This window comes from Anastrepha obliqua, chromosome 4 (genome assembly GCF_027943255.1).
Source record: "Anastrepha obliqua isolate idAnaObli1 chromosome 4, idAnaObli1_1.0, whole genome shotgun sequence".
Taxonomy (NCBI): domain Eukaryota; kingdom Metazoa; phylum Arthropoda; class Insecta; order Diptera; family Tephritidae; genus Anastrepha; species Anastrepha obliqua.
The window spans coordinates 119,951,116-119,976,494 of NC_072895.1; the positions used below are offsets into that span (position 1 = coordinate 119,951,116).

The 25,379-nt window shown below is 33.5% G+C and overlaps 1 protein-coding gene across 4 annotated transcripts in view; it reads left to right on the plus strand.

Annotated features, from left to right (window-relative positions):
- LOC129245250 (7SK snRNA methylphosphate capping enzyme bin3) overlaps nt 1-25,379 on the plus strand; it is a 175,390-nt gene that overhangs the window by 60,749 nt on the left and 89,262 nt on the right. For all 4 annotated transcript variants that reach the window (XM_054883301.1, XM_054883302.1, XM_054883299.1 and 1 more), the window contains one exon: nt 4,371-4,511. The gene's annotated coding sequence lies outside the window, so the exon portion shown is untranslated. The remainder of the gene's footprint in view (nt 1-4,370; nt 4,512-25,379) is intronic.

The following is a 25,379-nucleotide window of genomic DNA, read 5'->3' on the forward strand; positions in this document are numbered from 1 at the left end:
TTTATTTATATTTTTTTGTATACATTTTTCCTCTTTTTTATCAATTGTTTTCTTTTTTATATATGTTTTTTAATTTGTATACATTTTTCTTGTCTTTTATCAATTATTTTCTTTTTTATATATATTTTTTTAATTTATATTTTTTTGTATAAATTTTTCTTCTCTCAATTGTTTTCTTTTTTATATATTTTTTTAAATTTATATATTTTTGTATAAATTTTTCTTCTCTCAATTGTTTTCTTTTTTATATATATATTTTTTTAATTTATATTTTTTTTGTATAAATTTGAATTATTTTTCATCAATTGTTTTCATTTTTTATTTCTTTTTATTTTTTCTATTATTTTTTATCTTTATTTTTTCTCTTATTTTTTAGGAACTTTCGATTTTTATCGACTTATATCAACTTTTGCTATTATTTGTTACAATTATAATTCTCTTTTCACCACTTTTTTTTGTTTTTTTTTTTATTTTTTATTAATTTTAGCCTTTTTCTTGAATATTTTTTTGTTTAATTTTTTCCTCTTTGTATTTTGATTTTCCATTTTTAGGTCAATTTGTTTTCCTTGTTGTATCAATTTTTATTATCTTTTTACCATTTTACTTTTTCTATAATTGTTTTTTAATATTTTTTTTTATCGATTTTTGGTACATTTTTCATCAATGTTTATTTATTTCTTCTCTTATTTGTATTAATTTTGTTTTGTTTTTGCATTATTATTTTGCGTGTTTTTTAATAATTTTTATGGTGTCCTTTTTATCATTTTTTTCATCTTTTATTTCATTAATATTTTTTAACTATTTTTCTCCCAATTTTTTATAATTTATCCCAATTTTTTTATATAATTTTAACGATTTTTTTCTTTTATTTATCAAAGTTTTTCTTTTTTTTTTAAATTTTCCTCTTTATTATTATTTTTCGTTTGCGTTTTTTTTATAATTTTTGCTTTTCTTTTAAGTATTTTTATTACCGTCTTTGCCTTTATGTAGTTTTTTTTAATTATAATTAATGATTTTTCTTAATTTTATAATTTTTCCTTTTTTAAATAAATGTTTGACTTATTTGTTTTCTTATTTTCTATCAATTTTGCTTTCATCTTAGTATTTTTATGTTTTCCCCTTTTTAAAGAATTTTTTTTATGATTTGTTTGGTGTTGTTCTTTGTCAGTTTTTTTAATTATGTTTTTCTTTTTTATCGATATTTATTACTTTTTTTATCAATTTTTATTCTATCATATTTTTTAAATTTATTTTTTATAAATTTTATTTTCAAATTTTAATAAATTTTATTCCGTTTTTTATCGTGTTTTTATATTTTACCATTTTAATATCTTTTTTTACCAAACTTTCCACCTAATTTCTTCCTCATTTTATAAATAATTTTTTTTTTTGATACATTTATAAAAAAAATTAATTAAAAGTTTTTTTCGTTTGATATGTAGCAATTTTTTGTATGTTTAAATTTTTTTTGCTCTTTTTCTTCGTATTTGCTTTTATATCGTGCAGTATGTCCCTTTAACATCGTCTGCTCTTGCGGATTCAATTTTTATCTGTTTACACGCCTGCTTGCTATTTCTTCTGTATTTGCGCTACGTGCTGCGCTTTCAAACTCCTTTCCACCTCCTCCGACCTGCTCACGTCCTGGCACAGCATTCGAAAGACATGTGCGTTTTCTACTCAGCTCTTACTTTATTCACCCCTTGCAATCTCTTGCAGTGCGAATTTCTATCGAACAGACGTATCACTCTGTGTTTTATACGTTGAAGGCTAGCTTTCCTCTGCGCTTCTTGAAATCCTATTATCCTTACTATGTTTTTACAATTCACTTATACCTTTTCGTTTTGCAGATATTTGGTGTCGTCTCATATTTATACATACCTTACGTTTCATATACGAGTATAATATAATAAATATGCGTATTTGTAGCTGCGCAATACACTGATTATTGCCGTTGCTGCTTCTCGCCACTCCCTTAAAAATAAGTGGAACGTGAAACAAATTTATCAAATCAGTAACAGTCCTTGTAGTCGAGCAGGGGAATTTCCCCTCCACGGAGCATTTGCTTCAGCACAAGCTTCCTAACTTGAGTGCTTTTATACATGTACATACATATGTACATATGAATCTAAAATGTACAAATTTTTTGGTTATCTGTTTGACTGCTTACATGCTGCGCGCTTCCATTATTATTTTATATATTTAGAAGCGATGCATTTGACTTTATTTGTACCCTCTAGGGAACTCAACTAACTATAAGCCTACTGTCTCTTAACTATGACTATGGCTCGAATATACTTTACTTTTAAACTTTTGTTCATGATTGATGTCTAAGAATAGAAAAAAAATTGTGTTAAATATATTTTAGTCGAATTGATCAAGAATTACCATTTCCGCATAAAAACAAGCATTAGTTCTCTAGGGTGAAACACCTAAGAGAAATTTTTTTTAATCGCTAGGGACCAAAAGGTCTATGCGTGGATTATTGCCAACCAGGCTAACCTAACCTATTCAATACATTTTTTCAAGTGGTATCCTCATTTACTGAAATTAGTGCGAAGTAGAACGATCAATAAAACTGTACGAATTGTTTACTCAAAACATTAGCTATTCTAGTAGTCGACTATGAAATTCCCGGCGGGGTACATTCATATGTAGTCATCTCTCAAAAACTACTACTTTGTCTTCTCATCTCATCTCTTTACAAAAAAAAAGACACATCACTTTACTCTTCTACAAATTTGTATACTTTTCATTGTAGTTGTTTTTGTAGCTTTTCGTCATATTGTTCGCTGATATTACTCGTATCCTTTGGCATTCTTGCATGCCGTCAATGCGCAGCGTTCTACTCGTACTTTTCCTTCACATATATATGTGTGTTGAAGCATTTGAAATGAAGTTTGTAAGAACAGCGATTCATACACTCATTCATTCCTTTGTGCTTGAAAGCATTCACCGTGAAAGCATCCCTACCCTGCCGGAAAATCCACTGTTACTGAACGGGTGCGCTGCTTGTGTATACCGAACCATAACGAACCGCACTGGCGTTTTTGCTCTTTTTCATATAACAAATAGGAGTAGGAATAAAATTCGGTTGATACGAGGTAGTACGCTTTGCCTCTCTTTTTCGATAGTTCCGTGCCAGTATAGAGTTCTCTAAATTATATGGACATTAGAATTTGTACATTGATATATGAGCAAAACGAAAAAAAAACAAAAAAAAAACAATGTTCCAAGAGATTGTGCACTTATTTTCTATGAGAATATTTCATGAATGAAAAACCTTTCGGCCCCTGTAAAAACAACTAAATCGATTGATATCCGATTTGTACTAGTGATATCGTGACTGTTTAAAGATATTGGAAAATGCCGCACATTATCTTTAAAATCATTATAATTTCTCAGCAAAAGCAAATTTTATGTAAACGATGATCGAATGATTTGAAATTTCGCATATTCGTAATTACATTCTGGATCAAAGCAGGTTTCGATTTCTTTCGATATAAAGGGTTTTCCAATAAGAGAGATCAATAGTTTCGTTGCTTGTGTGACACGTAGCGCCGTCTTGTTGAAAATAAACGTTGTCCAGATCAATACCATCCAATTCCGGCCATAAAAAATCGTTAATCATCTCTCGATAGCGCAATCCATTCACCGTAGCTGTTGCACCAGCTTCATTTTCGAAAAAGTAAGGTCCATTGACTCCGCCAGATCATAAACCGCAACAAACAGTCACACGCTGCGGATAAAGAGGCTTTTTGACAATAACTCATAGACTGACAGCTAGAGAATGCAAACAGACACGCAATGTACGAGCTCCACTGTAGGAGCTTTTTAATTTAGTAAAAAGTTACTGAAAAAAATTATATGTATAACTAATAATAACTAATAACTTCTTTAAAAAAACTGTTTCCACCGTGAATTTAAAATTCCAGTTGTAGTTAGTCCGGCCCTTTGGTCTTCAAATCACTTTTTCGCCCAAAAGATGCTTTATATTATTTATAAAATAAAACCAATAATAATAATTTATTCAGCTTGGGACATGCACAATAGAGGCCCTTTTTCAGAATTTACTTACACTTGTACGTATATTTCGTGAATTTCGCATTTCATTGTCCGGCCAAGAAAAAAACTTCCCAAAATGTGCTTATTTTTCTCGCCACTTCACCAAACTAACACCTCGCGACTGCTGCGAAACTGTCAAAAGCGTACTAATTTTGAACCAGAAATTTGTTTCCCTAGCTCAGATTTTGCCTACAGGGTATGCCAGGTAATATTGTATGCTTAAGTATTTTTGTCGTGTAATTTGTAAACCTGTTTTGGTATTTAAATGATTTTATAGCGTTTTTCTCCCGTCTCTCCTCTCTTTTCAGCACTTATGCAATGAGAGACTTTTCATGAATTTAGAGGCAAAAGTTTTTGTGTCAGTTTAATATATGCAAATTGTTCAAGCATTTGGCCTAAAGTGCTTTTGTTGTACGCCATATAAAACGTAATTGAGAAGCGGTGCAAAGGTGAGTTATTGTAGATATAGCAATTATTTTGAAGAAGTTTAACAAAAAAATAATTGAAGTACGTAAATCAAAGCAAGATTTAGTGATTATACTCAACGGTGCGTTTCATATGAATGTGTGCGGCTTGTAAACCTGAAACTAGCACGGCGGTTTTAAATGTACTAAGTCACCATATTTTTTCTTGCGATTTATTCTAAAATAAAAGTAAACTTTTTGCACATTATTGACTGAGGCAACTCTCTTATGAACTGTTTTGGATTGTTCGAGAACACATTTACGGCTGCCAAATATAATACCTATAACCAAGTGTCTACAAAAAAAATCTGGAAATCTTTATGTAGTATAATTTACTGAGCGTTTAATCGCCAATATTGCCTGCTGCCACGTCTTTAACCCACTTTCTGCTACAAACACTAGAATTTCTGGTATAATTTACTGCAGATTTAACAGCCAATCCAGACCCTATAAGCGGGGTAATCAAACAAAAGGTGTAAATTGATTTTCAAGAGCAGTATTAATATTTGATTTAGATAGTATCAAAATTATGGATACCAAAAACCCGCTACAATATAGCTAACGAACTCTTGAGGGGTAACCCACTCGAAACTGCACAAAGTTATAAAATTAAATAAACGTTAAACTCTCCAGAGCGATTACAAGTGCCAAACTCAAACCCTTTACCTATAAACTACTTGAAAACCAACTGCGCAATAAGTCATATCGCTTAACAACAAAAGCATTAACAATAACAATGTATTATAAATCGTTGTTGGCCATTGAACCGCTGCGATGAGCACTTTTTGTGTGCGTGGACACACCACTCCACTTGCCATTTGACATTGAAGGGGCCTGGCTAGTAATCCACAAGTTTGCTGTGCGAGCACTTCCAGCAACACTCGACTGCTGCTGCTGCTGCTGTTGATAGCCAAGCGCAGACACTTAGTCAGTTGGCCGGTCGGTCGTTCGCATAGCCAGTCAAGTGTGCGAAATAACTACCATTACAATATTATTATTGCGTTTTGTTGGCCGTGTCACATCGACGCTGGTTGTGTTTCTGACGTAGTGTCTACTTATACTTACTTATATGTATGTAAAATATGTATATGCGAGTACCTCAGTCCAGCAAGTACGCACTTGGCTAGCTTAGGGCCAGCATTTAGTCAGTCAAGCGCAAATGCGTTTTGTCCAATCGAGCGTTTGGGCAATTATTAATAGTCTCGACACGTAAAACTACAAATAAATGTGGAGAATAAAAGGTAATAAAATGGAAAAAATGAAAAGAAATATTGCTCTAGTATATAACGGAAAAGAAAATGTGGTGTGGTATGAAGCGCAACAAGTATGTCTCTTAGAATTCTGTAGGCAAATTCATTGGTTCCGCATTGCTGCTCTTCTTTTTGGGAATCGGAATGCAAGCAATTGCTGAGTTTTTTATAAGGTGCTATTAAGAAAATTTAATTGAGCACTCGTAATTTGTTAAAATATGCGTTATAATTATATTACTAGTTCAATTGGCAATTCGGGACAAGCTGGGATTCATTTCTATTACATATTTTATTTCTACTATATTTTTCAATTCTACTGCATTTTACATTTCTGTTACATTTTTAATACTTTTTTCTTTCTACATTTTTCGTCTCTATTACTTTCTTCATTTAGATTCATTTTTATATTTCTACTACATTTTTCATTTCTACTACTTTTTCATTTCTTCTACATTCATTTCGACTACTTTTTTCATTTCTACTACATTTTTCATTTCTACTGCATTTTACATTTCTGGTACATTTTTAATACTTCTTTCTTTCTACATTTTTCGTCTCTATTACTTTCTTCATTTAGCTTCATTTTTATATGTATTTCTAGTACATTTTTAATTTCTACTACTTTTTGATTTCTACTACATTTTCCATTTCTACTGCATTTTACATCTCTGCTACAGTTTGCATTTCTGCTACATTTTACATTTCTACTATGTTTCCATCCTACTAAATTTTTAATTTCTACTACAATTTTTATTTCTACTGCATTTTACATTTCTACTACAGTTTACGTTTCTAGTACATTTTTCGTTTCTATTACTTTCTTCATTCTACTTCCTTTTTATATTTCCACTACATTTTTCATTTCTACTACTTTTTCATTTCAACTACATTCTTCATTTCGACTACTTTTTTCATTTCTACTACATTTTTCATTTCTACTACATCTTACATTTCTACTACATTTTGCATTTCTACTACATTTCTATACTTTTGTCCGTCACATTTACTGAATTTAGGAAAATTAGATTTCGGGACTAATCGCGGTTTTTCGGGATTACGTTAAAATATATATCAAAATCTCACTAAATTTGATACAGATAAGTAAAAATTAGCCTCATTAGTTCAGGCGCCTCTGCAGCGTAATTAACCGTGCCTGCCATTAAAACTGCACTGAACAGTGAACAAAGAACCGAATTCTCATCCTCAACCCTCGTCAGTTTCATTTTTGGCTGTATTTGTGTGATTAGAGATCTGCTAAATCAAATGGCTGCAGCAAAAGCCACTCCAACGGTTTGTAAGCATACTCAGGCGTATTTTGTTTTTTGCCGTCGCTCCTATCGCTGCGTGTCACGCTGTCACTCCATAAAAGACTATGCGATCTCTTGTCCGTTGATCGCTACGCCACGCCCATTGCAATTGCTCTTCATAGTTTTCTCTGGAGCATTGCCGCCAACTATATAGTATTTTATTTTACTTTTTTATTTCTTTGATTTTCAATCTCCAATTGTTCGTTTACCATTTTTGTCTGTCTTATCGCCTTCACTATTATTTGGTTGCTATATTTGGTTGGCATACATTTTTTGTCGGTTGATTTCTGTGCACCATTTATTGCGAGGCATTTCAGTTCAGCCGCTAGCTTTATCTTTTTTTTTTGTTTTTTGATTTTTTCCTCCAATATGTGCGAGTATTTGTATGGCTAGCTGTGCCTTCCTTCCTTCAATTAATCTGCCTTATTTCTTTTATTTCCAGTACAACTAGTAGTTTGCGTCTATAAATTCATTCCATTCAGCTCGCTTTAGCTTTTGCGTTTATTTCGCTTCGTCGCTGCGTGTGTGTGTGTGTTGCCTTCCAAGGCCTATATTTACTCCGGATTTTCATTTCTAACTTCACATACAAATGCACATACATTGGCAAGGCAAACATTAGTCGAGTGATTTAATCTGCAAATGTAAGGCATAAATAAAAATTAATGCGTTGGAATTAATAAAAGTAAAGTTTTATATGCAAACTGCGCTTATCAGTTGCTAGCAATCCTCTGGTTTTGCTTGTTTTGTTTCTTGTATGTTTTTTGTACTTTTTTGTTTGTGCGCTTCTATCACCCTTTGGGATCAGTTTGTTAGCGCTGATTAATTAAACGTCTCGCAGTGCATGTCACTTAATTTTCATGATTGCTTGTTACCTTCAGAGTTGTGGTTTGTAAATGCAATTCATTGTTTGTATGCAAGTATTTTTAGCTTAACTCTCATGCGCAGCTTTGGTCAAGTATTTACATGACATCTGAGGCCTTTGACTTCGATTGACCGCATTAATTAGCGCTGATAACGTTGCTTGTACTGTGGCTTGACTTAGAGTTTTGTATGCTGCATTTCTAATACTGATATAGAAGAAGCGAATGCGCCTGTGTATAGTGTGTAGCTTGCTCTTTCGAAGCTAGTACGGGCTTATTTGCATCTCAATTAACGTGGCAATATTGCGAAGTATTATGGATTTGTAATTTGATTATTTATGTTTAGATTTCAAGCAATTATAAAAAAAGAAAAAAAATTTAGCAACTTTTGCAAAAGTCAAGCATGCGTGCGAGCAACTCAAATTTTTACGTTTCATGCGCGAAAAACTGTGGAAAACCGGCATCAGCAAAAGTTGTTATGAAAGAATAGAGATATTTACATTTTTTTTACTAATTTTATTTTATTATTTACATAATTTTATATTTTCATTAATTTTTTTTACTATTTTTTTAGTTTTATTTTAAAAATTTTATTTTGTTTTTTATATTATTATTTAACAATTTTTTTTTTTTCAATTTATTATTTTTTTTCTATTTTTTTAAATTAAATTTTTTACTGTTTTTATTTTTATTAATTTTTTTTTATTATTTTTTATTTAAACAAATTTTATTTATTTTTTTATTGTATTTTTATTTAAAATTCAAAAAAAAATTTATTGCATTTTGATTTACAATTTTTTTTATTTTTTTATTGTATTTTTATTTAACAATTTTTTTTTCTATTATATTTTTTATTTGTTTTCCCAAAATTTTTTTGAAATTAAATTTTTTTATTTTTATAAAATTTTTTTTTATAATGTTTTTTAACTAATTTTATTTATTTTTTTATTGTATAATATTTTTATTTAAGAATTTTTTTAATATTTTTTTATTGTGTTTTTATTAAACATTTTTTTTTATATTTTTTTATTGTATTTTTATTTAACAACTTCCATTAAATTTTTTTTTCTATTTTTTTAAATTAAATTTTTTATTATGTTTTTATTTTTATTAATTTTTTTATTATGTTTTGTAAACTAATTTTATTTATTTTTTGATTGTATTTTTATTTAACAATTTTTTTATATATATTTTTTCTATTTTTTATTTTTTTCAATTTTTAAAATTTAATTTAGTTTTTATTTTATATATTTTTTTATTTTTTTTGATTACGCACACAACAATTTAGTGCTCGAATTCAGTGCTTTTTATTACATGTTTCAGCATCCCGAAATGTAAGAAATATATCTCGTCCGGATACAACTGAATTATTTTGAAGAAATTTCCAGATTTGGGACTGCCCTACTCTTTAAAATTGCACTCTTCTCCGCAGTAAGATTTGACTCCTCATTTTTTTATATTTGAGCCACTTTATATAACATTGATTTCCGAGTTGTACACCGCAAAACGTATCAAAGAATTCATTATTCGAATATACATATATAATATAATTGGCACGTACACCACTTTTGGGTGTTTGGCTGAGCTCCTCCTCCTATTTGTGGCGTGCGTTTTGATGTTGTTCCTCCGAGTGTATTTCCACCACGAAAAAGCTCCTCATTATTCAAATTTCACTTCGAACAAATAACAAACCGCACAAAATATCTGCAATATTTGGGTTAGGCACATTTTTGAATACCCAAGCATCAGTAAAATTTCCAGCAGATGACTCTTGAAGCCGACTGGATGTGTTTTGCGGCATAGATGACCATTTTTTGGCTTGGGGGGGGGAGGAAATGCATTTCTGCAACATGGTTAACAACACCTCTTACCTCTGCCAGTGCTATAAAGTCGGGGAAGTTAAAGTCAGGCGAGAGTTTTCGAAGCAAAAGTAGTTATTTGTGTTTTTTTGCTGGAGTCTAAAGTGGTAATAGAAGTATGTAGACATGCCAAGTAGATAAAACACTGAAAGTTGGTCACAGTCTGCCACTATCTCGGCTGTTTGGCTCTCTTAGCGTTCGAGGGCCTGGTACCCTCAAAATGAACTGTCAGTGAGTTTTGCTAGTAAAGAAGGAAAATTAAAAAAAAAAATCACACAGAAACTTGACAGAAATGAAACAAAACTTCATCTAATTCGTATAAAATGAAGGGATCGCACAACTTTGGTTTGACGCATGTATCCATATGTACATATGTATGGTATGGAGATCAAAAAGAGCTGACGATTTTCACAAACCAACTCCGATTCTTCTACTTACTTGGATATGGAACTTCATTTCATTTTATGACCTCTAAAAATTCTTGTGTAATTGCATTTCCGAACACATTTATACTGTTTTCTGGCTCCATTCAATTTTCCTCCTACATCTACTTATCAAAAGCTGGCCTGACACTTGAATATTCCTGATGTCTGAAATCCATCGTAATACCATTTTATTTATGCGCCAATAATTGTCTGTTTGCGTATACACCATTTGTATAAATATTTGCGCCTCTGTTTGTATGTAAATATGTGTTCACATATATTTAACGTGCAGCAACAAACGTCGCTGTCACATGCCATTTTCACCGTTGTCGGTCTTATCGTACACAATAATCAACATCAAAATGAAACTCGCTGACCGCGACCCTCACCTGCGAGTGTTTATATCTAACCAAAATGGCATTTTACCCAATGCGTGGCTGAGAAGGTAATTACAGTTGCTTTATTCAATTAATGATTGTTTGTAAGCTTTTAACTGATAAAAAATAACGTGAAGACCGAGACAGCTATACGAAAGTTATTTATGTTGATATACGTCTATGCGCTTGTTAGTGGTTGCGACAACTACAGAGAAAATCGGGAGTCCAATCAAGTTATCTCGACCCAGCTCAGTGTAGCTATTACTTATAGAAAGAAAGAACTAATTTAATAGCTTGATCTGAAAATTTTTTGTGGAAAAATCATTAAATCTCGCTCAAAAATTATATTCCAGAATCCTCAGATATCTGCATCATTGCACTTGGCGCAAAGGCAAACAAATATTGGTCGGTTCTAAACAAAGCTGCCCATTTTTGTGCGCGGATGCTAGTATGACTGCATTGAAGTGCCTGCTAATGTCTCTAGAACGCCATTTACACAATAATGTTGTGCTCTAAAAGCATTATTTGCTGGTATCTTGTCGCAGAAACCGTCCCAGCAGACTTAAACTGCCAGCTGAGCCACCGCCCAGGCATGTCAAAAGTCATCTCTTTGAATACAGTGGCGCGATCTTGAAACACAGACAACCACAAGATCGGCTGGTATACCGGAAGGTCTTCAATGACATTCATCGAAAGACCATCATCACAAACTTTGTCTGTTATCAATTATTTGCTATAGTATTGTTGTTAAAGAAATTCAGCTGATTCATGAAAGCCGCGTTATACTGGTAGAAATACGTTCTGGATTTTGCGGCTCGTTAAACTTGTACGCATACAGACTTAACTTGGATATTAGATTAGATTTGTGGGGGGTTGGACAAGTCCAAGCACTCAGTCAGGAGACCATTGCACTACACCCGGATAGATTTCAGTAGAACGAATAGAGAGATAGGAAAGATAAAATGTGGGTGATAACACGGAAAAATTAGTTTGAGTTCACTCTTCCACATATTTCTTGGATTCATTGATGAATCTTAAGAGATCCGGACTATTTTGGCTTATTTTGAGATCCGGACTATACTCAGCATACGTACGCTTGTGAAGAGCCTCTGCATAACGATCATCTCTTCTCCGGCCTCCTCAAACCAAACTGTCTGGCAAAACGTTCCCTTTTGGTGTGATCTACTGTTGGATGGCATTGGAAACGCCGGCGGGTTGTTTTCGGGGTTTTGGCAAGTTGCTGTCACAACCTTTTATGTCTTGACGCTTCTCAACGTCAACAAGCCAATAATACGGCCGTGGAGGCCAATGTCGCTTAAAATTCGCGAAGAAGTCGAACTACTTGTCTGCAAGTAGACGAACATGCCTAAAATGCTCCCTGGTGAAATTTTTCCAACACTTGAGTTTTGTATGCCAATTTATAGGCTCCTGAATAACCACCCTTTTATGCTTCGCTCTTTGGCTTTTTTCCTTTTGTCGTTATCTCTGCTTTTATCACACTTCTGCTAATCTACGATTGCGAAAATTGTGTGAAATGGCAAAACCTGCGTGACGTGTTGTTATTGGTGTTCCCTTTTTCAATGCTTCGATGCATGACTCGCTCATCATTAGTTGCTAATGTTTCTGGTGATGGCTGTTAAGGAGGCTGTAGCAAGAAATGGCAGTTTGTAAGGAGGAACGCGTGTTGTTGTTGTTATATATGTATAAGCGTAACTGATGTTAAGCAGCTATGTTGTTAGCCTATGATACGCCATGCCTTTGGCAAAAGCTTACGTCATTGTTACATGTAATCCAGCGCCGATTATGTTGTTGAACGATGTTCTTTGTTGCGTCATTTGATTTTTGCACTGCACACACTTTTTGCTGCGCGCTAAATTTATTAATGTCAACTGGTACTGGTGAGTTTTGCTGCTTTGGGCGTGTCAGGAGTTGTAATGCAATGCAATAAATCTCAAAAAACAATATCATCAGCAATAATTGCCATTAACCTACTACATTTTAAATGCCAACGTCAGCCAAACATGGAAACGCAATAAATCCAGCTAAAAAAACAAAAACACAAAAAATTATTGGAAAAATGTACACAAATTATCACACATCACAGCGGCAGCACGCGATTTTCAGTGGCGAAATGCGTTGGGAAAAGCGGCAACAAAAAAGTCTACACAAAACGAGATTCAGCGGGACTAGCTGGAAATCAATTAATAAAAACGAAACCAAGTACAACAAAAAAGAGAGACACATACAAACTCACACATGCAAACATACTGCATGTACTGGCATCTGTGTACACATCTGCTTTTCTCAACATTTTTGATTTATGTATAAAGCTATAAGAGCATAGGAGCACTATTTTTTGCACGAACAACAACAAGCAGAGAAATCGGTAAACGAAAAGTTATACCGAAGCTGCCACAAAATCAAATGAAATAAAAAGCGCCTGCAGTTGCATTATGGCGCCGCTGTTCCACTTTTCAATAGAAAGCACACGGAGAAATGGTTTGCTAATGCAAAAATGTAATGTTCCGATACAAGAGAAATTCAGAAAATTGCGTGTTCTCCTCTTAGGGCAATTTTATGAATTTTACTGTGAGAATATAATAACTGCTCGTGGGGAAATTTCCTTGTACTAATTTCCATATTTTATTCATTTTTGAATAATAAACTTGTAAATTTAATGAAAATCTTGAAAATCTGGAATTTTTACTCATAAGGTTTAAGTTATACAATGAACCACATTTTTATAAAAAATTTACGAAAAAAATGTAGCATGAAAAATATTGCGAATATTGTAAAAAGTAAAGCGACTTAATTATGTGCGCGATTTTTTTTTTTAATTTTCCATACGTTAGGTCAGGTTTATATGTATAATTTCCCACCTTGAGTATCGGACGGAGTCGAAATCTTTCTAGTCCGGCATTCCTTTATTTTTCCATGCTTGCTTTGCAACTAGCAGTACAAGGTGGCACAAAATTAAGCATCCAATTTTATTTTACTAAATAAAGAAAATGATATTGAATGATCGAAGTTTTATTTTGCACATTTACGCATTCCATTGCCGTTCAAAATTGGCACAGTTAATTGTATACCTTGTAATACCTTGTATAAACAAATTTTTAATTCAGATAGGGGCACGCAAAAAATTTAAATTTGTAGTTAAAAATGTATCACATCATCAAATACTGTCATTTTACTTCATTATAAGTAAAAAGATCAGCAGCATCTCAATTCAACTTCTGGTTAAAAAAAAAATCGCGGGCACTTTGCGAAGTTCCTAAAAAACGAATAAAGTTTTTGCTATCTTCTACGTACTCGTTAACCTAAAAAAGATGTACGAAGTAAACAGAATTTTCGAATGATTTACAATTTAAAGGATTAAATAATTATTTTGGCGGAGAATTTATAGCGAAAATGTCTTGACTTCCATTTCGTTCAAAAATAATTGGAAGATATGATCTGGTGTTGTTGTACCTTATTTTACATGTTTCTTCTTAACGTTTACTTATCTTTTTTGTAGCCTTTTATCGCGAGTTTCGTGTATTTCATTTGAACTCAATCAAGCGTAACATTAGCAACAATAATAAAATCAGAATACCTACAAGCCACATGCATACATACAGGCAGTCGCACAACGACAAGCTTTACAAAAGCCAGCGCGCAACTTAATGTCGGGCAACAACCGCAAAAAAAAAAAAACAACAGTAATGGCAACAACAACGATAGTCGAAGCAAAACCAAAAAGTGAACAGAAAGATAAACATTTAAACGTAAAACTAGAAAAAGTTCACTGAAAATAAATAAACAAAAAATAAACAACAGCAACCCAACAGCAACAGCAACAACCTGTAACGATGATAAATGAACCGGCAGCCAGCTCACGACTCTTTTGCGTACACTTGCTATTATTGTTATTATTGCTGCAGACATTTGTTGCTTTTGCTGTTATGGCTCGTCGCACCAGCACACACACACACACACTCATCTTAACATTCGATATTACCAGCATTGCACTGTTGTCCTGCTTTAATTGTAATTGCCCTGCTTGTTCTGCCCTTTTGGTGGGTTGCTGTTGCAGTTGTTGTTGTTGTTACATTTGTTTGTTTGTTGTTTTGGTATCTACGTATACTTGCTATGTATTTGTTGCTCTTTTACAAAGTGCCGCTTATCGAAACTTCGATGCTGTTCACGCACTTTCAGCCGTGTCGGTTAGTTCAATGTGCACCTAAGTTCAGCGATCGTTCGCTTACTTTTTTCGCGGGTAGATCGATTTTGTACTCTTTTTTGCTATTTGCGCAGATTTCCTATTTACAATTTGCGCTCACAAATACATACATACATCGATTGTGCTGATGGATAATATTGGCGAGTGGCCTACAGTGCTTAGAGATCTATGAGATCTATGAGCCATGCGAAACCTTTTGTAATGCAAGAGGTTAGGGGTTAGGGGTTAGGGTTAGTCAGTAGTTTCATATACGCGTAAATATAAATTGTAAAAAAAAAACAAAAAAAAAAAATTGTAATTATCACTTGCCATGAAATGTCGAACGTCTCTTAAAGAGACCATTGAGACATTGGGGGTAACTGCAGAGCCGATAAACTAGCGAGTTTGGCACCAAGTTGACTGATGAGACACACAAGGCATAACCTTACAGATATGTAAGGTACTTATCTTTGAGGAAATCGTAAGAGCAGCGTAATGAAACCAAATGCAGAATAGCCGGCAATGGCGGCCGACTCTCAATGCTAAACGCACAGAATCTGCTAAGCCAGTCGTAGGTCACCGGGCGTGCAAACATATGACTTCTGCAGAAGTTGCCTAGATGAGGAGGAAAAGAGACGATCTCGCACCTTCTGTGCCATTGTCCTGCTCTATCCAGACGTAGGTTTACTATTTTAGGTAGACAAATTTTAATGAATTGGAAAATCTCAGTTCTGTAGAAATCAGTGGTATTGTAAATTTTTTGAAAATTACACATTGCTTTGAGGAGAGATACGGACAAGTTCCCTACACAGCAAAACAATGTGCTATGAGCCTGAGTGTGTCGCTTAGTGGACAACCGCTTCAACCTAACCTAACCTAACCTAACCTCGAGGGGTTAACCCATTATCCAGATATTAGGCATTTTTATGATATCTCTAAAACTACATGAAAAAAATGTGTACATTTTCGGACTTGGCAACCGATTTTACATAGGAATTAGGTTTGGTTCTCGTGTAAAAAAAATTATTAAATATTTGTAAACCAGTGTGATTAGTGACGAGTCTTGGACCCTCGTTGGCAGGTAGCTGACGGCAAATGGAAGTCGTGACAGTTTCCATTTGCATCCGATTTCGAAGTTAGTGATCACGGCAATCTAAAACGCGTTCGATAAAGTTGAATTAAATTTGCGCAGCTTATTGAAAGCATAAAATATTTATAATTGAATTGATTTTTGGTTTTGTTGATATTTTTAAATTTATTATTTTATAGTTTTGGTAATTTTTAGAAACCAAAAAAGCCAAATTACCTTCTAATAGTACGAGAATTGCATTTAAGTTAAAGAATTTTTTGATTTCATATGGCAAATTTAACTTTAAAAAGTCATGCCGGTCACCTCAAGGCACTAGAGTCTGTATGGGAGCAGGTCCAAAAAAGAAGGTTATAACTTTGTCCATTTTGTTTTCTTTTATATCGGTGAATTGAACTCAAAGCTTATACATAAACATTATTTTTTCTGTTAAAAAAAATAAATTACATTAAAATTACAAAAAGTTATAAGTTGTTGAAGTGGGGGGTTAACAAAAAATGGCGCGCCACACCTACCACGATTGCAAGCGTTCTAATAATCTGAAATCAAAAAATAAAAAAGATTATTAATCTTGATGAATGCTGCTATCGTACTTACTACAAAAATGTCGAAAACAATGTTTTTTTGCCCAAATTACGGCTGCCCGAAAAAATTATAAATTTATTTACTACTTTTTGTTACTTTTCGGCATTTGTTTTAAACAGTAAACATTTTATTTTGTTTATAATAATAGTAAGTACGATCGTTATATATATTGCGAAGGCTCATACCAAATTTCAAGTAAATCGGTTAAGTAGAACCGGAAATCAAGGTAAACATTTTTAAATATATAGTTTCGAGAAAAACGCGTTTAAAGTTTTGGGTGCAATTACGCCCTATGGTGTTCCAGTCGAGCCAGTTTAGAAGTCGTGATACTAAGATAGCTGGAAATAATTAAAATTTTAACAAATCCTTTTAAGGACATATTCTTGAAAAGTTAAGTTTTGAGAATATCAAAAAAAAAGAACGATTTTTTCGAATTTCTACACTAGAATACCCCCCTACACTAGAATACTCCCTTAACAAAACAACCATTTTGGACTTAAAACATTTTGTTTGCAAGGTTTCTGAAGACGAAAAATACTACAAACCATTAAAACCATAGAATTTTATTTTGAATCTGAATTTGATTTGACTTATTCAAAGATTTAAGGCGGCATCTCCCAAAGCTGTCAGACATACAATTTTAACGTGCATAAGATCTCGATAGTTCCTATTCTACCTTTTATTTTCCATTTATTTATTTTCATGCAAAAAACAGCTCGCACTTTTGCGCAATTGCTTCACTGTAACCCAGTAAACTCCGCAGTGCGTGTGCTTCAATAAGATGCCTGGCCATTTCTGCGTATGCTATTGAGTCTGTTCGCGCTCGCCGTTCAACTTGTTTCTACCCAAATGCGTTTAATTTATGGCAAAACATGCACAAATTCCTTACGCTGCTGTTTTGAAAATGAAGTTTTCTTTTTTGCTTTTTTGCGTTTTTGCTCCGTTTTTTGTAATGTTTGCTGGCTCTTATCGCTGAGGGACGCAAGCGTTTTTTTGTCGTCACAAACATTATCCACATTGCACGTCATACTGGATTTAATGACGTATTTGTTGTTGTTTTCTTAAATTTTTTTTAGTTTTGTTTTTCTGGCTCCAATAACCTTTGTCGGCTTATGGTTGATACTCAGCGCACTGCTCAATATGGTGCGTGTCACGTTGCGGCTTTTTATTTTATTTTCCCAAACTCGTCCATTCGCTCTTTCGCTTCTATTACCGCATACATTAACATATTGGCTTTTGCTGTTGTTTTGAGCTTTTTTCTTTTTGGTTTCTATTTTTGCGTTTATTTATTTTCATTTAAAATTTACCATCGTATATCTATTTTTACGACTTTCTTAGACGCGTGCAAAAGAAATAACCTAAAGGCATGCAATTATCGGGTTTGTTATCGCTTGTGAAGGAATTGATTAAGTCGTATTTAATCTTATTTAAATTTTTAGCGTAACTTTCATTACGGGTTTTTCATTACTTAAATACAAAACAACAGATAAAATTCTCTGCTTTCCACAACAAAATATTTATTTGTTGGCAATTAGCCCAAAACAACAAATACCTAGTATTTTAATAGCTAATGAACTGACTGACAGCACTAAATGGAAACAAAAATAGCGAAATATATTTAAATATTTAAACAAAAGGAAGTCTCAAGAGTGCAATAAAAAAAAAAAAACGTATTGGGAATAAATAGAAATGGGCTGAGTGAGCTGAGTTGGTTTTCTAATGACTAATTTCAACAACTTGCTGATGAGTTCTTTACCGTTGAAGTGAATCTCATACTCTCGAATCATACTCTCGAACTAAAAAATAATAATTGAGGAATTTTTGGTCCAAATTTTGAGTCGTACCCCTGCGATTTCTTCTTATATACACCCCGTTGCAAAATTATAAATACACCACACTTTTTTGTATACAAATAAGGAACTATATTTTTACTACAACAAAAACTATATAACACAAAGTTTGAAATTTTGTGCAAAATCTTTAAAATTTCTTCAAAACTTTCAACTTTTTAAAGATAACATAGGAGGATATAATATAATTTTGTTGAACCTGAATAATTTTACAGTTTAACAAAGCGCGCCAGTCGTTTCTTTCTTTCGCGTGCTAACCGGCGCCAGTTGGATACACCAAGTGAAGCCAAGTCCTTCTCCACCTGATCTTTCCAACGCAGAGGAGGTCTTCCTCTTCCTTTACTACCACCAGCTGGTACCGCATCGAATACTTTCAAAGCCGGAGCATTTGTATCCATTCGGACGACAATACCCAGCCAACGTAGCCGCTGGATCTTTATTCGCTGCCCTATGTCTATGTCGTCGTTAAGCTCATACAGCTCATCGTTCCATCGCCTACGATATTCGCCGTTGCCAACATGCAAAGGTCCAAAAATCTTACGCATAATATTTCTCTCAAACACTCCAAGAGCCGCTTCATCGGATGTTGTCATTGTCCACGCTTCTGCGCCATACGTTAGGACGGGCATGATGAGAGTCTTGTAGAATGTTAGTTGTGTTCGTCGAGAGAGGACTTTACTACTCAATTGCCTACTTAGTCCAAAGTAGCACTTGTTGGCAAGAGAGATTCTACATTGGATTTCAAGGTTTCTTTTGTTATCGGTGTTAATGCTGGTTCCTAAGTATGCGAAGTCCTTTACAATCTCGAAATCATAACTGTCAACAGGGATGTGGGTGCCGATACGCGAATGCGCCGACTGTTTGTTTGATGACAGGAGGTACTTCGTTTTGTCCTCGTTCATCACCAGACCCATTTGCTTTGCCTCTTTATCCAGTTTGGAGAAGGCAGAACTAACAGCGCGGTTGTTAAGGCCGATGATGTCAATATCATCGGCATACGTTTTTATAAAAAATTGTGCCTGAGCGATTAAGTTCTGCGGCTCGTACGATCCTCTCCAACATCAGATTAAAGAAGTCATACGACAGCGATTCACCCTGTCTGAAACCTCGTTTGGTATCAAACGGCTCGGAGAGGTCCTTCCCAATTCTGACGGCGCTGCTGGTGTTGAGCAACGTCATCTTGCATAGCCGTATTAGTTTTGCGGGGATACCAAATTCAGACATCGCGCAATACAGGAAACTCCTTTTCGTACTGTCGAATGCAATTTTGCGACGAAAAGATGGTGTGTAAATGATGCCCTACTATGTGAAAAAATACAGACCCATGCAGAAGCAAATGAAGAGGCCTATCAAATAGCGAAAACTTCCATTACAAAATCACCCAATAAGTCCAGTCCAGCAGCCGAAATATCGGCTACAACTTCGAGCACAATGAATTGATTTCACTTTTCCATGCGACAATTAGCTTCAAAGCTTCTGGTTAAGTACTTACAAATTGAAAATCTTTGTAATAATCACTTCTCGTAAAATATGTTTCATATACCTCTAGTTTTTATTTAATTATAAATTTGCATTTAATCTCAATAACGCACAAATACGACGTTAATACGTACGGCGAGACGTTCAGCTTAAAATTCCCTAATGCATTTAGATTTACACACTCACAAATTACATTGTGCGCATGTTTGAATGTATGTACGTTCGAAAAGACATACTTACCTTTCTCAATGTTATCACAACGGCAGTGAGCAAACAAATGCACAGTGAAATACTTGCTTGCGATAAGCTCAAATATGTGCACACATACTCGTATGTACATTTGTATGTGTATGTGTGCAGTTACATTTTTCTGTTACAGGCAAATTACGCATTCAATCCAACTTAACATCAAAATGTGTACAGTGCTGAACAGCTAAATGGAGCAAATTGTTAGAATATAAAAATATTTTTTGTTACTTGGTGGTGTAGCGAAATAAAGGGAGATTAGCTTTACAAATCATGGTTATTGTAACCGCTTCAAATTACTTTAGAAAGAATTAAAAATACCGAGAAGAATGAAAACACCTCGCCACGTCAGTCAGTAAGATCCTCTGATCAGAGAATGTTCCTAGGTGGACTACTGTTTCCGCAGATTTCTCGATCCGCTACTAAGCGCCACCAATTTTTCACGTTCATCTCTTTGAGATCGTCGATAACTGCATCTATCTTTGGTTTGGACTGCCCTTAGGTCGCTTCCGATACGATTGTGTTCTGAAGGCTCGTTTTGGTGCTCTATGTCTGGCATTCTTTCTACGTATTTAAGGCGACGTATTCGTTGAGCTTTTAGGTATTTTATGATATTTTACCCTTGGATGAGGTGCTCAAGTTCAGAGTTGCATCTATTTCTCAAGTGTATGTACTTTTTGATTACTTGACAGGAGTTTGGACTTGAGTATATTGAAATGAAGTGACATAAAATGCAAAAGTGTTGGCTGCTGTTGGCATTTCGATATCTATTCTCATTATTTGCTGATATTCGATAAAAGGTGCGGATCATTGAGAAAGTGTAAGAAACTAACACATAGAACTAAAATATTTACAAAACAAAGTCACCATGCCTGGATGAGGAGCAGAATATTCCTACAATTTGCAAATTCAATTAGGACTCTGATGCACTACAGATATCACAAAACAACTGGGTGTTTGATATTTACAATTCTTCGATTAAGCTCAATTTAAATGGCTGCTACTAAGCAGTGCCCTTGCAGTTATCCAATAAAATTTATGCAATATTTTTGAGGCACGATTCTTATTACTCGCCTTACCTGTTGTCAAAACCCATCTCAACTAAGTAGAACAGTTAAAAGTTCATAAGGAAATGCAAAACCTTTTGGATCAAATATCTATTACGCGGTCGTAGAACAATTAAAAAAATTAGCTGATTCTCCTAGTTTTGCAAAACCCTTCCACAATGGGCGGTGTGCACGAATTTCAGAGTTGTCATTCTATTCCAAGACACTGCAAAAAAAAATATTGAAAAAAAAGACAACGGCGAACCCCGAGCTACCTGGCTAAGAATTGCAGGCAAAATACGACTCTATTTTGTAACTCCGCAGTCCTGCATTTACTCGTTTAGAATTTCTGCATTTCATGCTTTTACCAGCTATTGGAAATCCCTTTAATAAGTAGTTTCTAACTCAGTGCATTTGCATTTACACTGAATTTGCTTGCAACAATAAAATAAATTGCTTTGCAAAAACAACAGCGAAATCCTCTTGCACGACTTCTTTTGCATTTCACACAGCTGATTCAAAAAATATAGTCGTTGAAAGTCCTCATTATAAGAAATCTTGCAATAGAAGGGCTCTTCTATTCGCCACGTCTCTGCTCGACTAACTCGATGAAAAATTTGCATGTGAAAGCAACAACAAAGTTATTGAGCAAGATTCGCCGCTAGCGGGTATGGCTATACCTCATAAAACTGGTATAACTCACTATTGCACAAATGCATGTAATTTAGGCAGCTCTATTTCCGCGTTGCCAAGATACGGTCATTTACGCCAGTTGTCACTTGCTAACGCTTGGCGAAAAGAAGAGGCCTAGCATGTATCCGTGCAATTGAAAATTTTATTTAGCACTCTACTCATTCGCAGCAATAAAATAAATTTCATTGGAAAAGTAGCAGCAAAACCGTTTTGCACGATTGTATTTGCACTTTAAACAGTTGATTCAAACAATTTTTCAAATTTTAGTCATCGAAAGCCCCCATCACATGTAATTTTGCCTGTATATTTCAGTGCGAATGAAAATTTTATTTTGCACAGCTGCTTTGCAAAAACGACAAGAAAATCATATTGCACGATTGAATAGGAATTTCAACAGCCGTTCAAAAAATTTAGTAAAATTTTCGGTGAGTTTACGTCCTGCTTCAAACTTTGAAATTATCCACTTTCAGGTACGACTAGTGTTTCAACCAATAATAAAAATCGAAAACCTCCAAATTTGCATTTTTTTTTTTCGAAATTTCTGTTTTTTCTTAATAAAACAATAAAATCACAGCATTCTGCAGGAATGTAGTAAAATTTTCGGTGAGATTGAGTTTTCCTTCAAAATTTGATATTATCCATTTTCAACGAATAATAAAAATCGAAAACTTTTAACTTTATTTTTTTCGAGAATACTTTCTTTTTTAATAAAACTCGAAAACCACAGTATTTAGAAGAATAACTGCAAATTTTTGAAATTTAACTTTTCATAAAGTGACTCTATTTAGTTGATCTAGGCCGTAAATTGGCGCACACTAACGTTTTCACAAACAAACGCCTCCACTTCCTAAATACTTGGCGTATTGTTGTTGCTTTTACAGAAATGCCTTACTTTATGTATGTTTCGCACAGTGTGTTAATGGCTTAGCATTTCAATGATGATTGGCCCCACTTGGCTTTATGGTATCATTGCCTCGCTCAGTTTGCGTTTCACGGCCCGTTTTTTCACTTGTTTATTCGTGTTCCTGAGTGTACCTACGCGTCATTGTTGTTAGTCGAACAGCACTTTTCGATGTGATAATACCATTCATTGGATTTTGTTTATTTTCCTGAGTGATTTCTTTCAACGAAAATGTGTGGGTTGTGTTTTGAATTTTCTTCTGTTGCTTCTAGTGGGTTTATTTAATCTTTAAATTAGCTATTTTCTGTTTAATTTATGGTTTTAATTTGAGTCGTTTAAATTTATTTTGTTTATTGTGTACTTTATTTTATTTGAGTATCATTTAAATATAAATTAATTTAAGGGACTATTTTGTTTTGTTTAACAAAATAACGGCTTATAAAGCAGAGACCGGAATTTCAAGGAAGGAAGTTTTGTTTATTGTAAGAAAAATCGTTAAAAAAATACGTCGTTCAAATACTAGTTTTTGATGATATCAATAAGCTGCATAAACTTCTTTGGAATTTATCGAGTAGTTCCATAATTTCATAATTTCTAAGCAGTAGAAGCAAGCAGAAGGTGGCGCAAAATTATTCATTCAGTTTCATTTTTCTCTACATTTTTTACTTAGTAGTTCACAAATATGATTGTCGTAAGACGCCATTTGCAAAGAGTATAAATGATTAATTTTTCGCCACCTTGTAGAAGCTGTCTACGACTTACTTTTACTACCAGCTACCTACCAATGAGGCTTCGAGAGTACCTTACTAATTGTCGAATATCTCTGAAACTTTTTATTGAATTGATTGGAAATTGCAGAAATTTTTTCAAAATATTAAATTGCCGGATGATGACATCGATTTTTTTGCTTATTGAAATATCTGAGTACCTCCAATCCTTCAAACATTAATTTAAATTAGTTTGGTGTAATATGCAATGTTTTTCCTTTAATTAATTCGGGTTTATTTCTCTAATTTGTTTAATTTAATTTTGCTTATTCTTATTTAGTTTAATTTTATGTTTATAATATTTATTTTTATTTATTGTATTTATTTTAGTTTTATTAATTTTAATTTTTATTTTATTATAATTTTTGTTGTGGCATCTCACTGTTTTTCTTTTATTTTGTTTATTTTAGTTTTGCTTATTTTAAATAAATTTTTTCAATTTCAATTTAATTTAATTTATTTTAATTTATTATTTTTTTGTTAATTTTCTTTAATTTATTTTAATTTTAATGTAACTACTTTAATTTAATTCTATTTATTTTAATTTTATTTTTATTTATTTTAATTTTATTTAATTTATTTTATTTTATTTTATTTATTTTTTATTTGTTTTTAGTTTACTTAATTTTATTTTTATTTAATTTTCACTACAGCATCTTCCTGTTTTTTTGTGGTTTGTTTTTGTCTCGTCTTCAGTTCAATTGCCCCATCGCATTCTGTGCCCGTTTTGAATGCAAATTCTATTTTTAACACAAATGAACATTCTGTCACTTCTACATCTCCCAACCTTGTGTTTGTGTGTATTTGTATGTTTGTGGGGGATAGAGAAGCGCATACTTTTAAAATAAACTGGTAAAATGACACCTTTCCCCACCTCAACAACTCGCCGTCACCGCTCGCCATTCGGTGGGCTCGGCGTCGTCGTCGGCGTCGCTCTTCCCACATACATACATACATACATGCATACGAGTATGTACATATTCAGAGCTACCTAGCTACTTGTAGTATTTGTTTACTTGACTTTTGCCGTTGATTGCACTGTTCAACAACTTGCTGCTTGTGCTCATTTTTATTCTTATTGTTGTTTTGTTGATACTTTTATTGCTTTCGTTGTTGCTGCTATTATTACTGTTGATGTTGCTATTGTCGTTGTCGTTGTCGCTGTCGCTGTCGTTTGCTTTCTTATCAACGCCAGTGCATAATTGTGGTCATATCGTAAAAGTTAATTATTTACGCAAGTACTTACTTTCCCTATTTACTTTGGGATTTACTTGCTTGCATGCCCGCTATTAATATTATCGCAATTTAGTTTTTAACTTTTGAGAACTTTGAGCATGTTATTTATACAGTTGTGTTGACACAAATAGTAGCACATCTAGATTAGCAGAGCAAAAAGGAAACTAATTTCATTTTCTGAAAAATACTTTGATAAATAATTTTTTTGTAAATATAATTAATACAAATTTGCTGAAGATCAACTATTGACCATAGTTTCTATTACACGAGATTTTATTATTTTTATTTGTGTATAACTTTTCTTTCACTAAACTGAGAGTTATTCGGTTCCTTGCCAGATTTCTATAGTCATTAAGGAGGTTACGCTTTTGTGCTTACTGGCTTTTATAGCTGGAGGAAACACCGAAATTTAGCATGGAAACTTCTATTCGCATAAATAATCTGCTTCGCCATAAATTGCTACTATCTGCCAAATTGATCCAAATTCCTAAATACTTTCTAATACGGACATAAATGATAGAATTTTAAATCATTGGACTATCTTTCAATATCGTTTCTAGTCGTCCTTCTTGAAGAACTGAAAATAGGGGGCATACACTCCGCAACAAAACGATAGCATTTTGACCAGTATTGGACTATTTTCTTCACTAGTTCATTTGCTTTTTTAGTAATGGTATTAGTCTA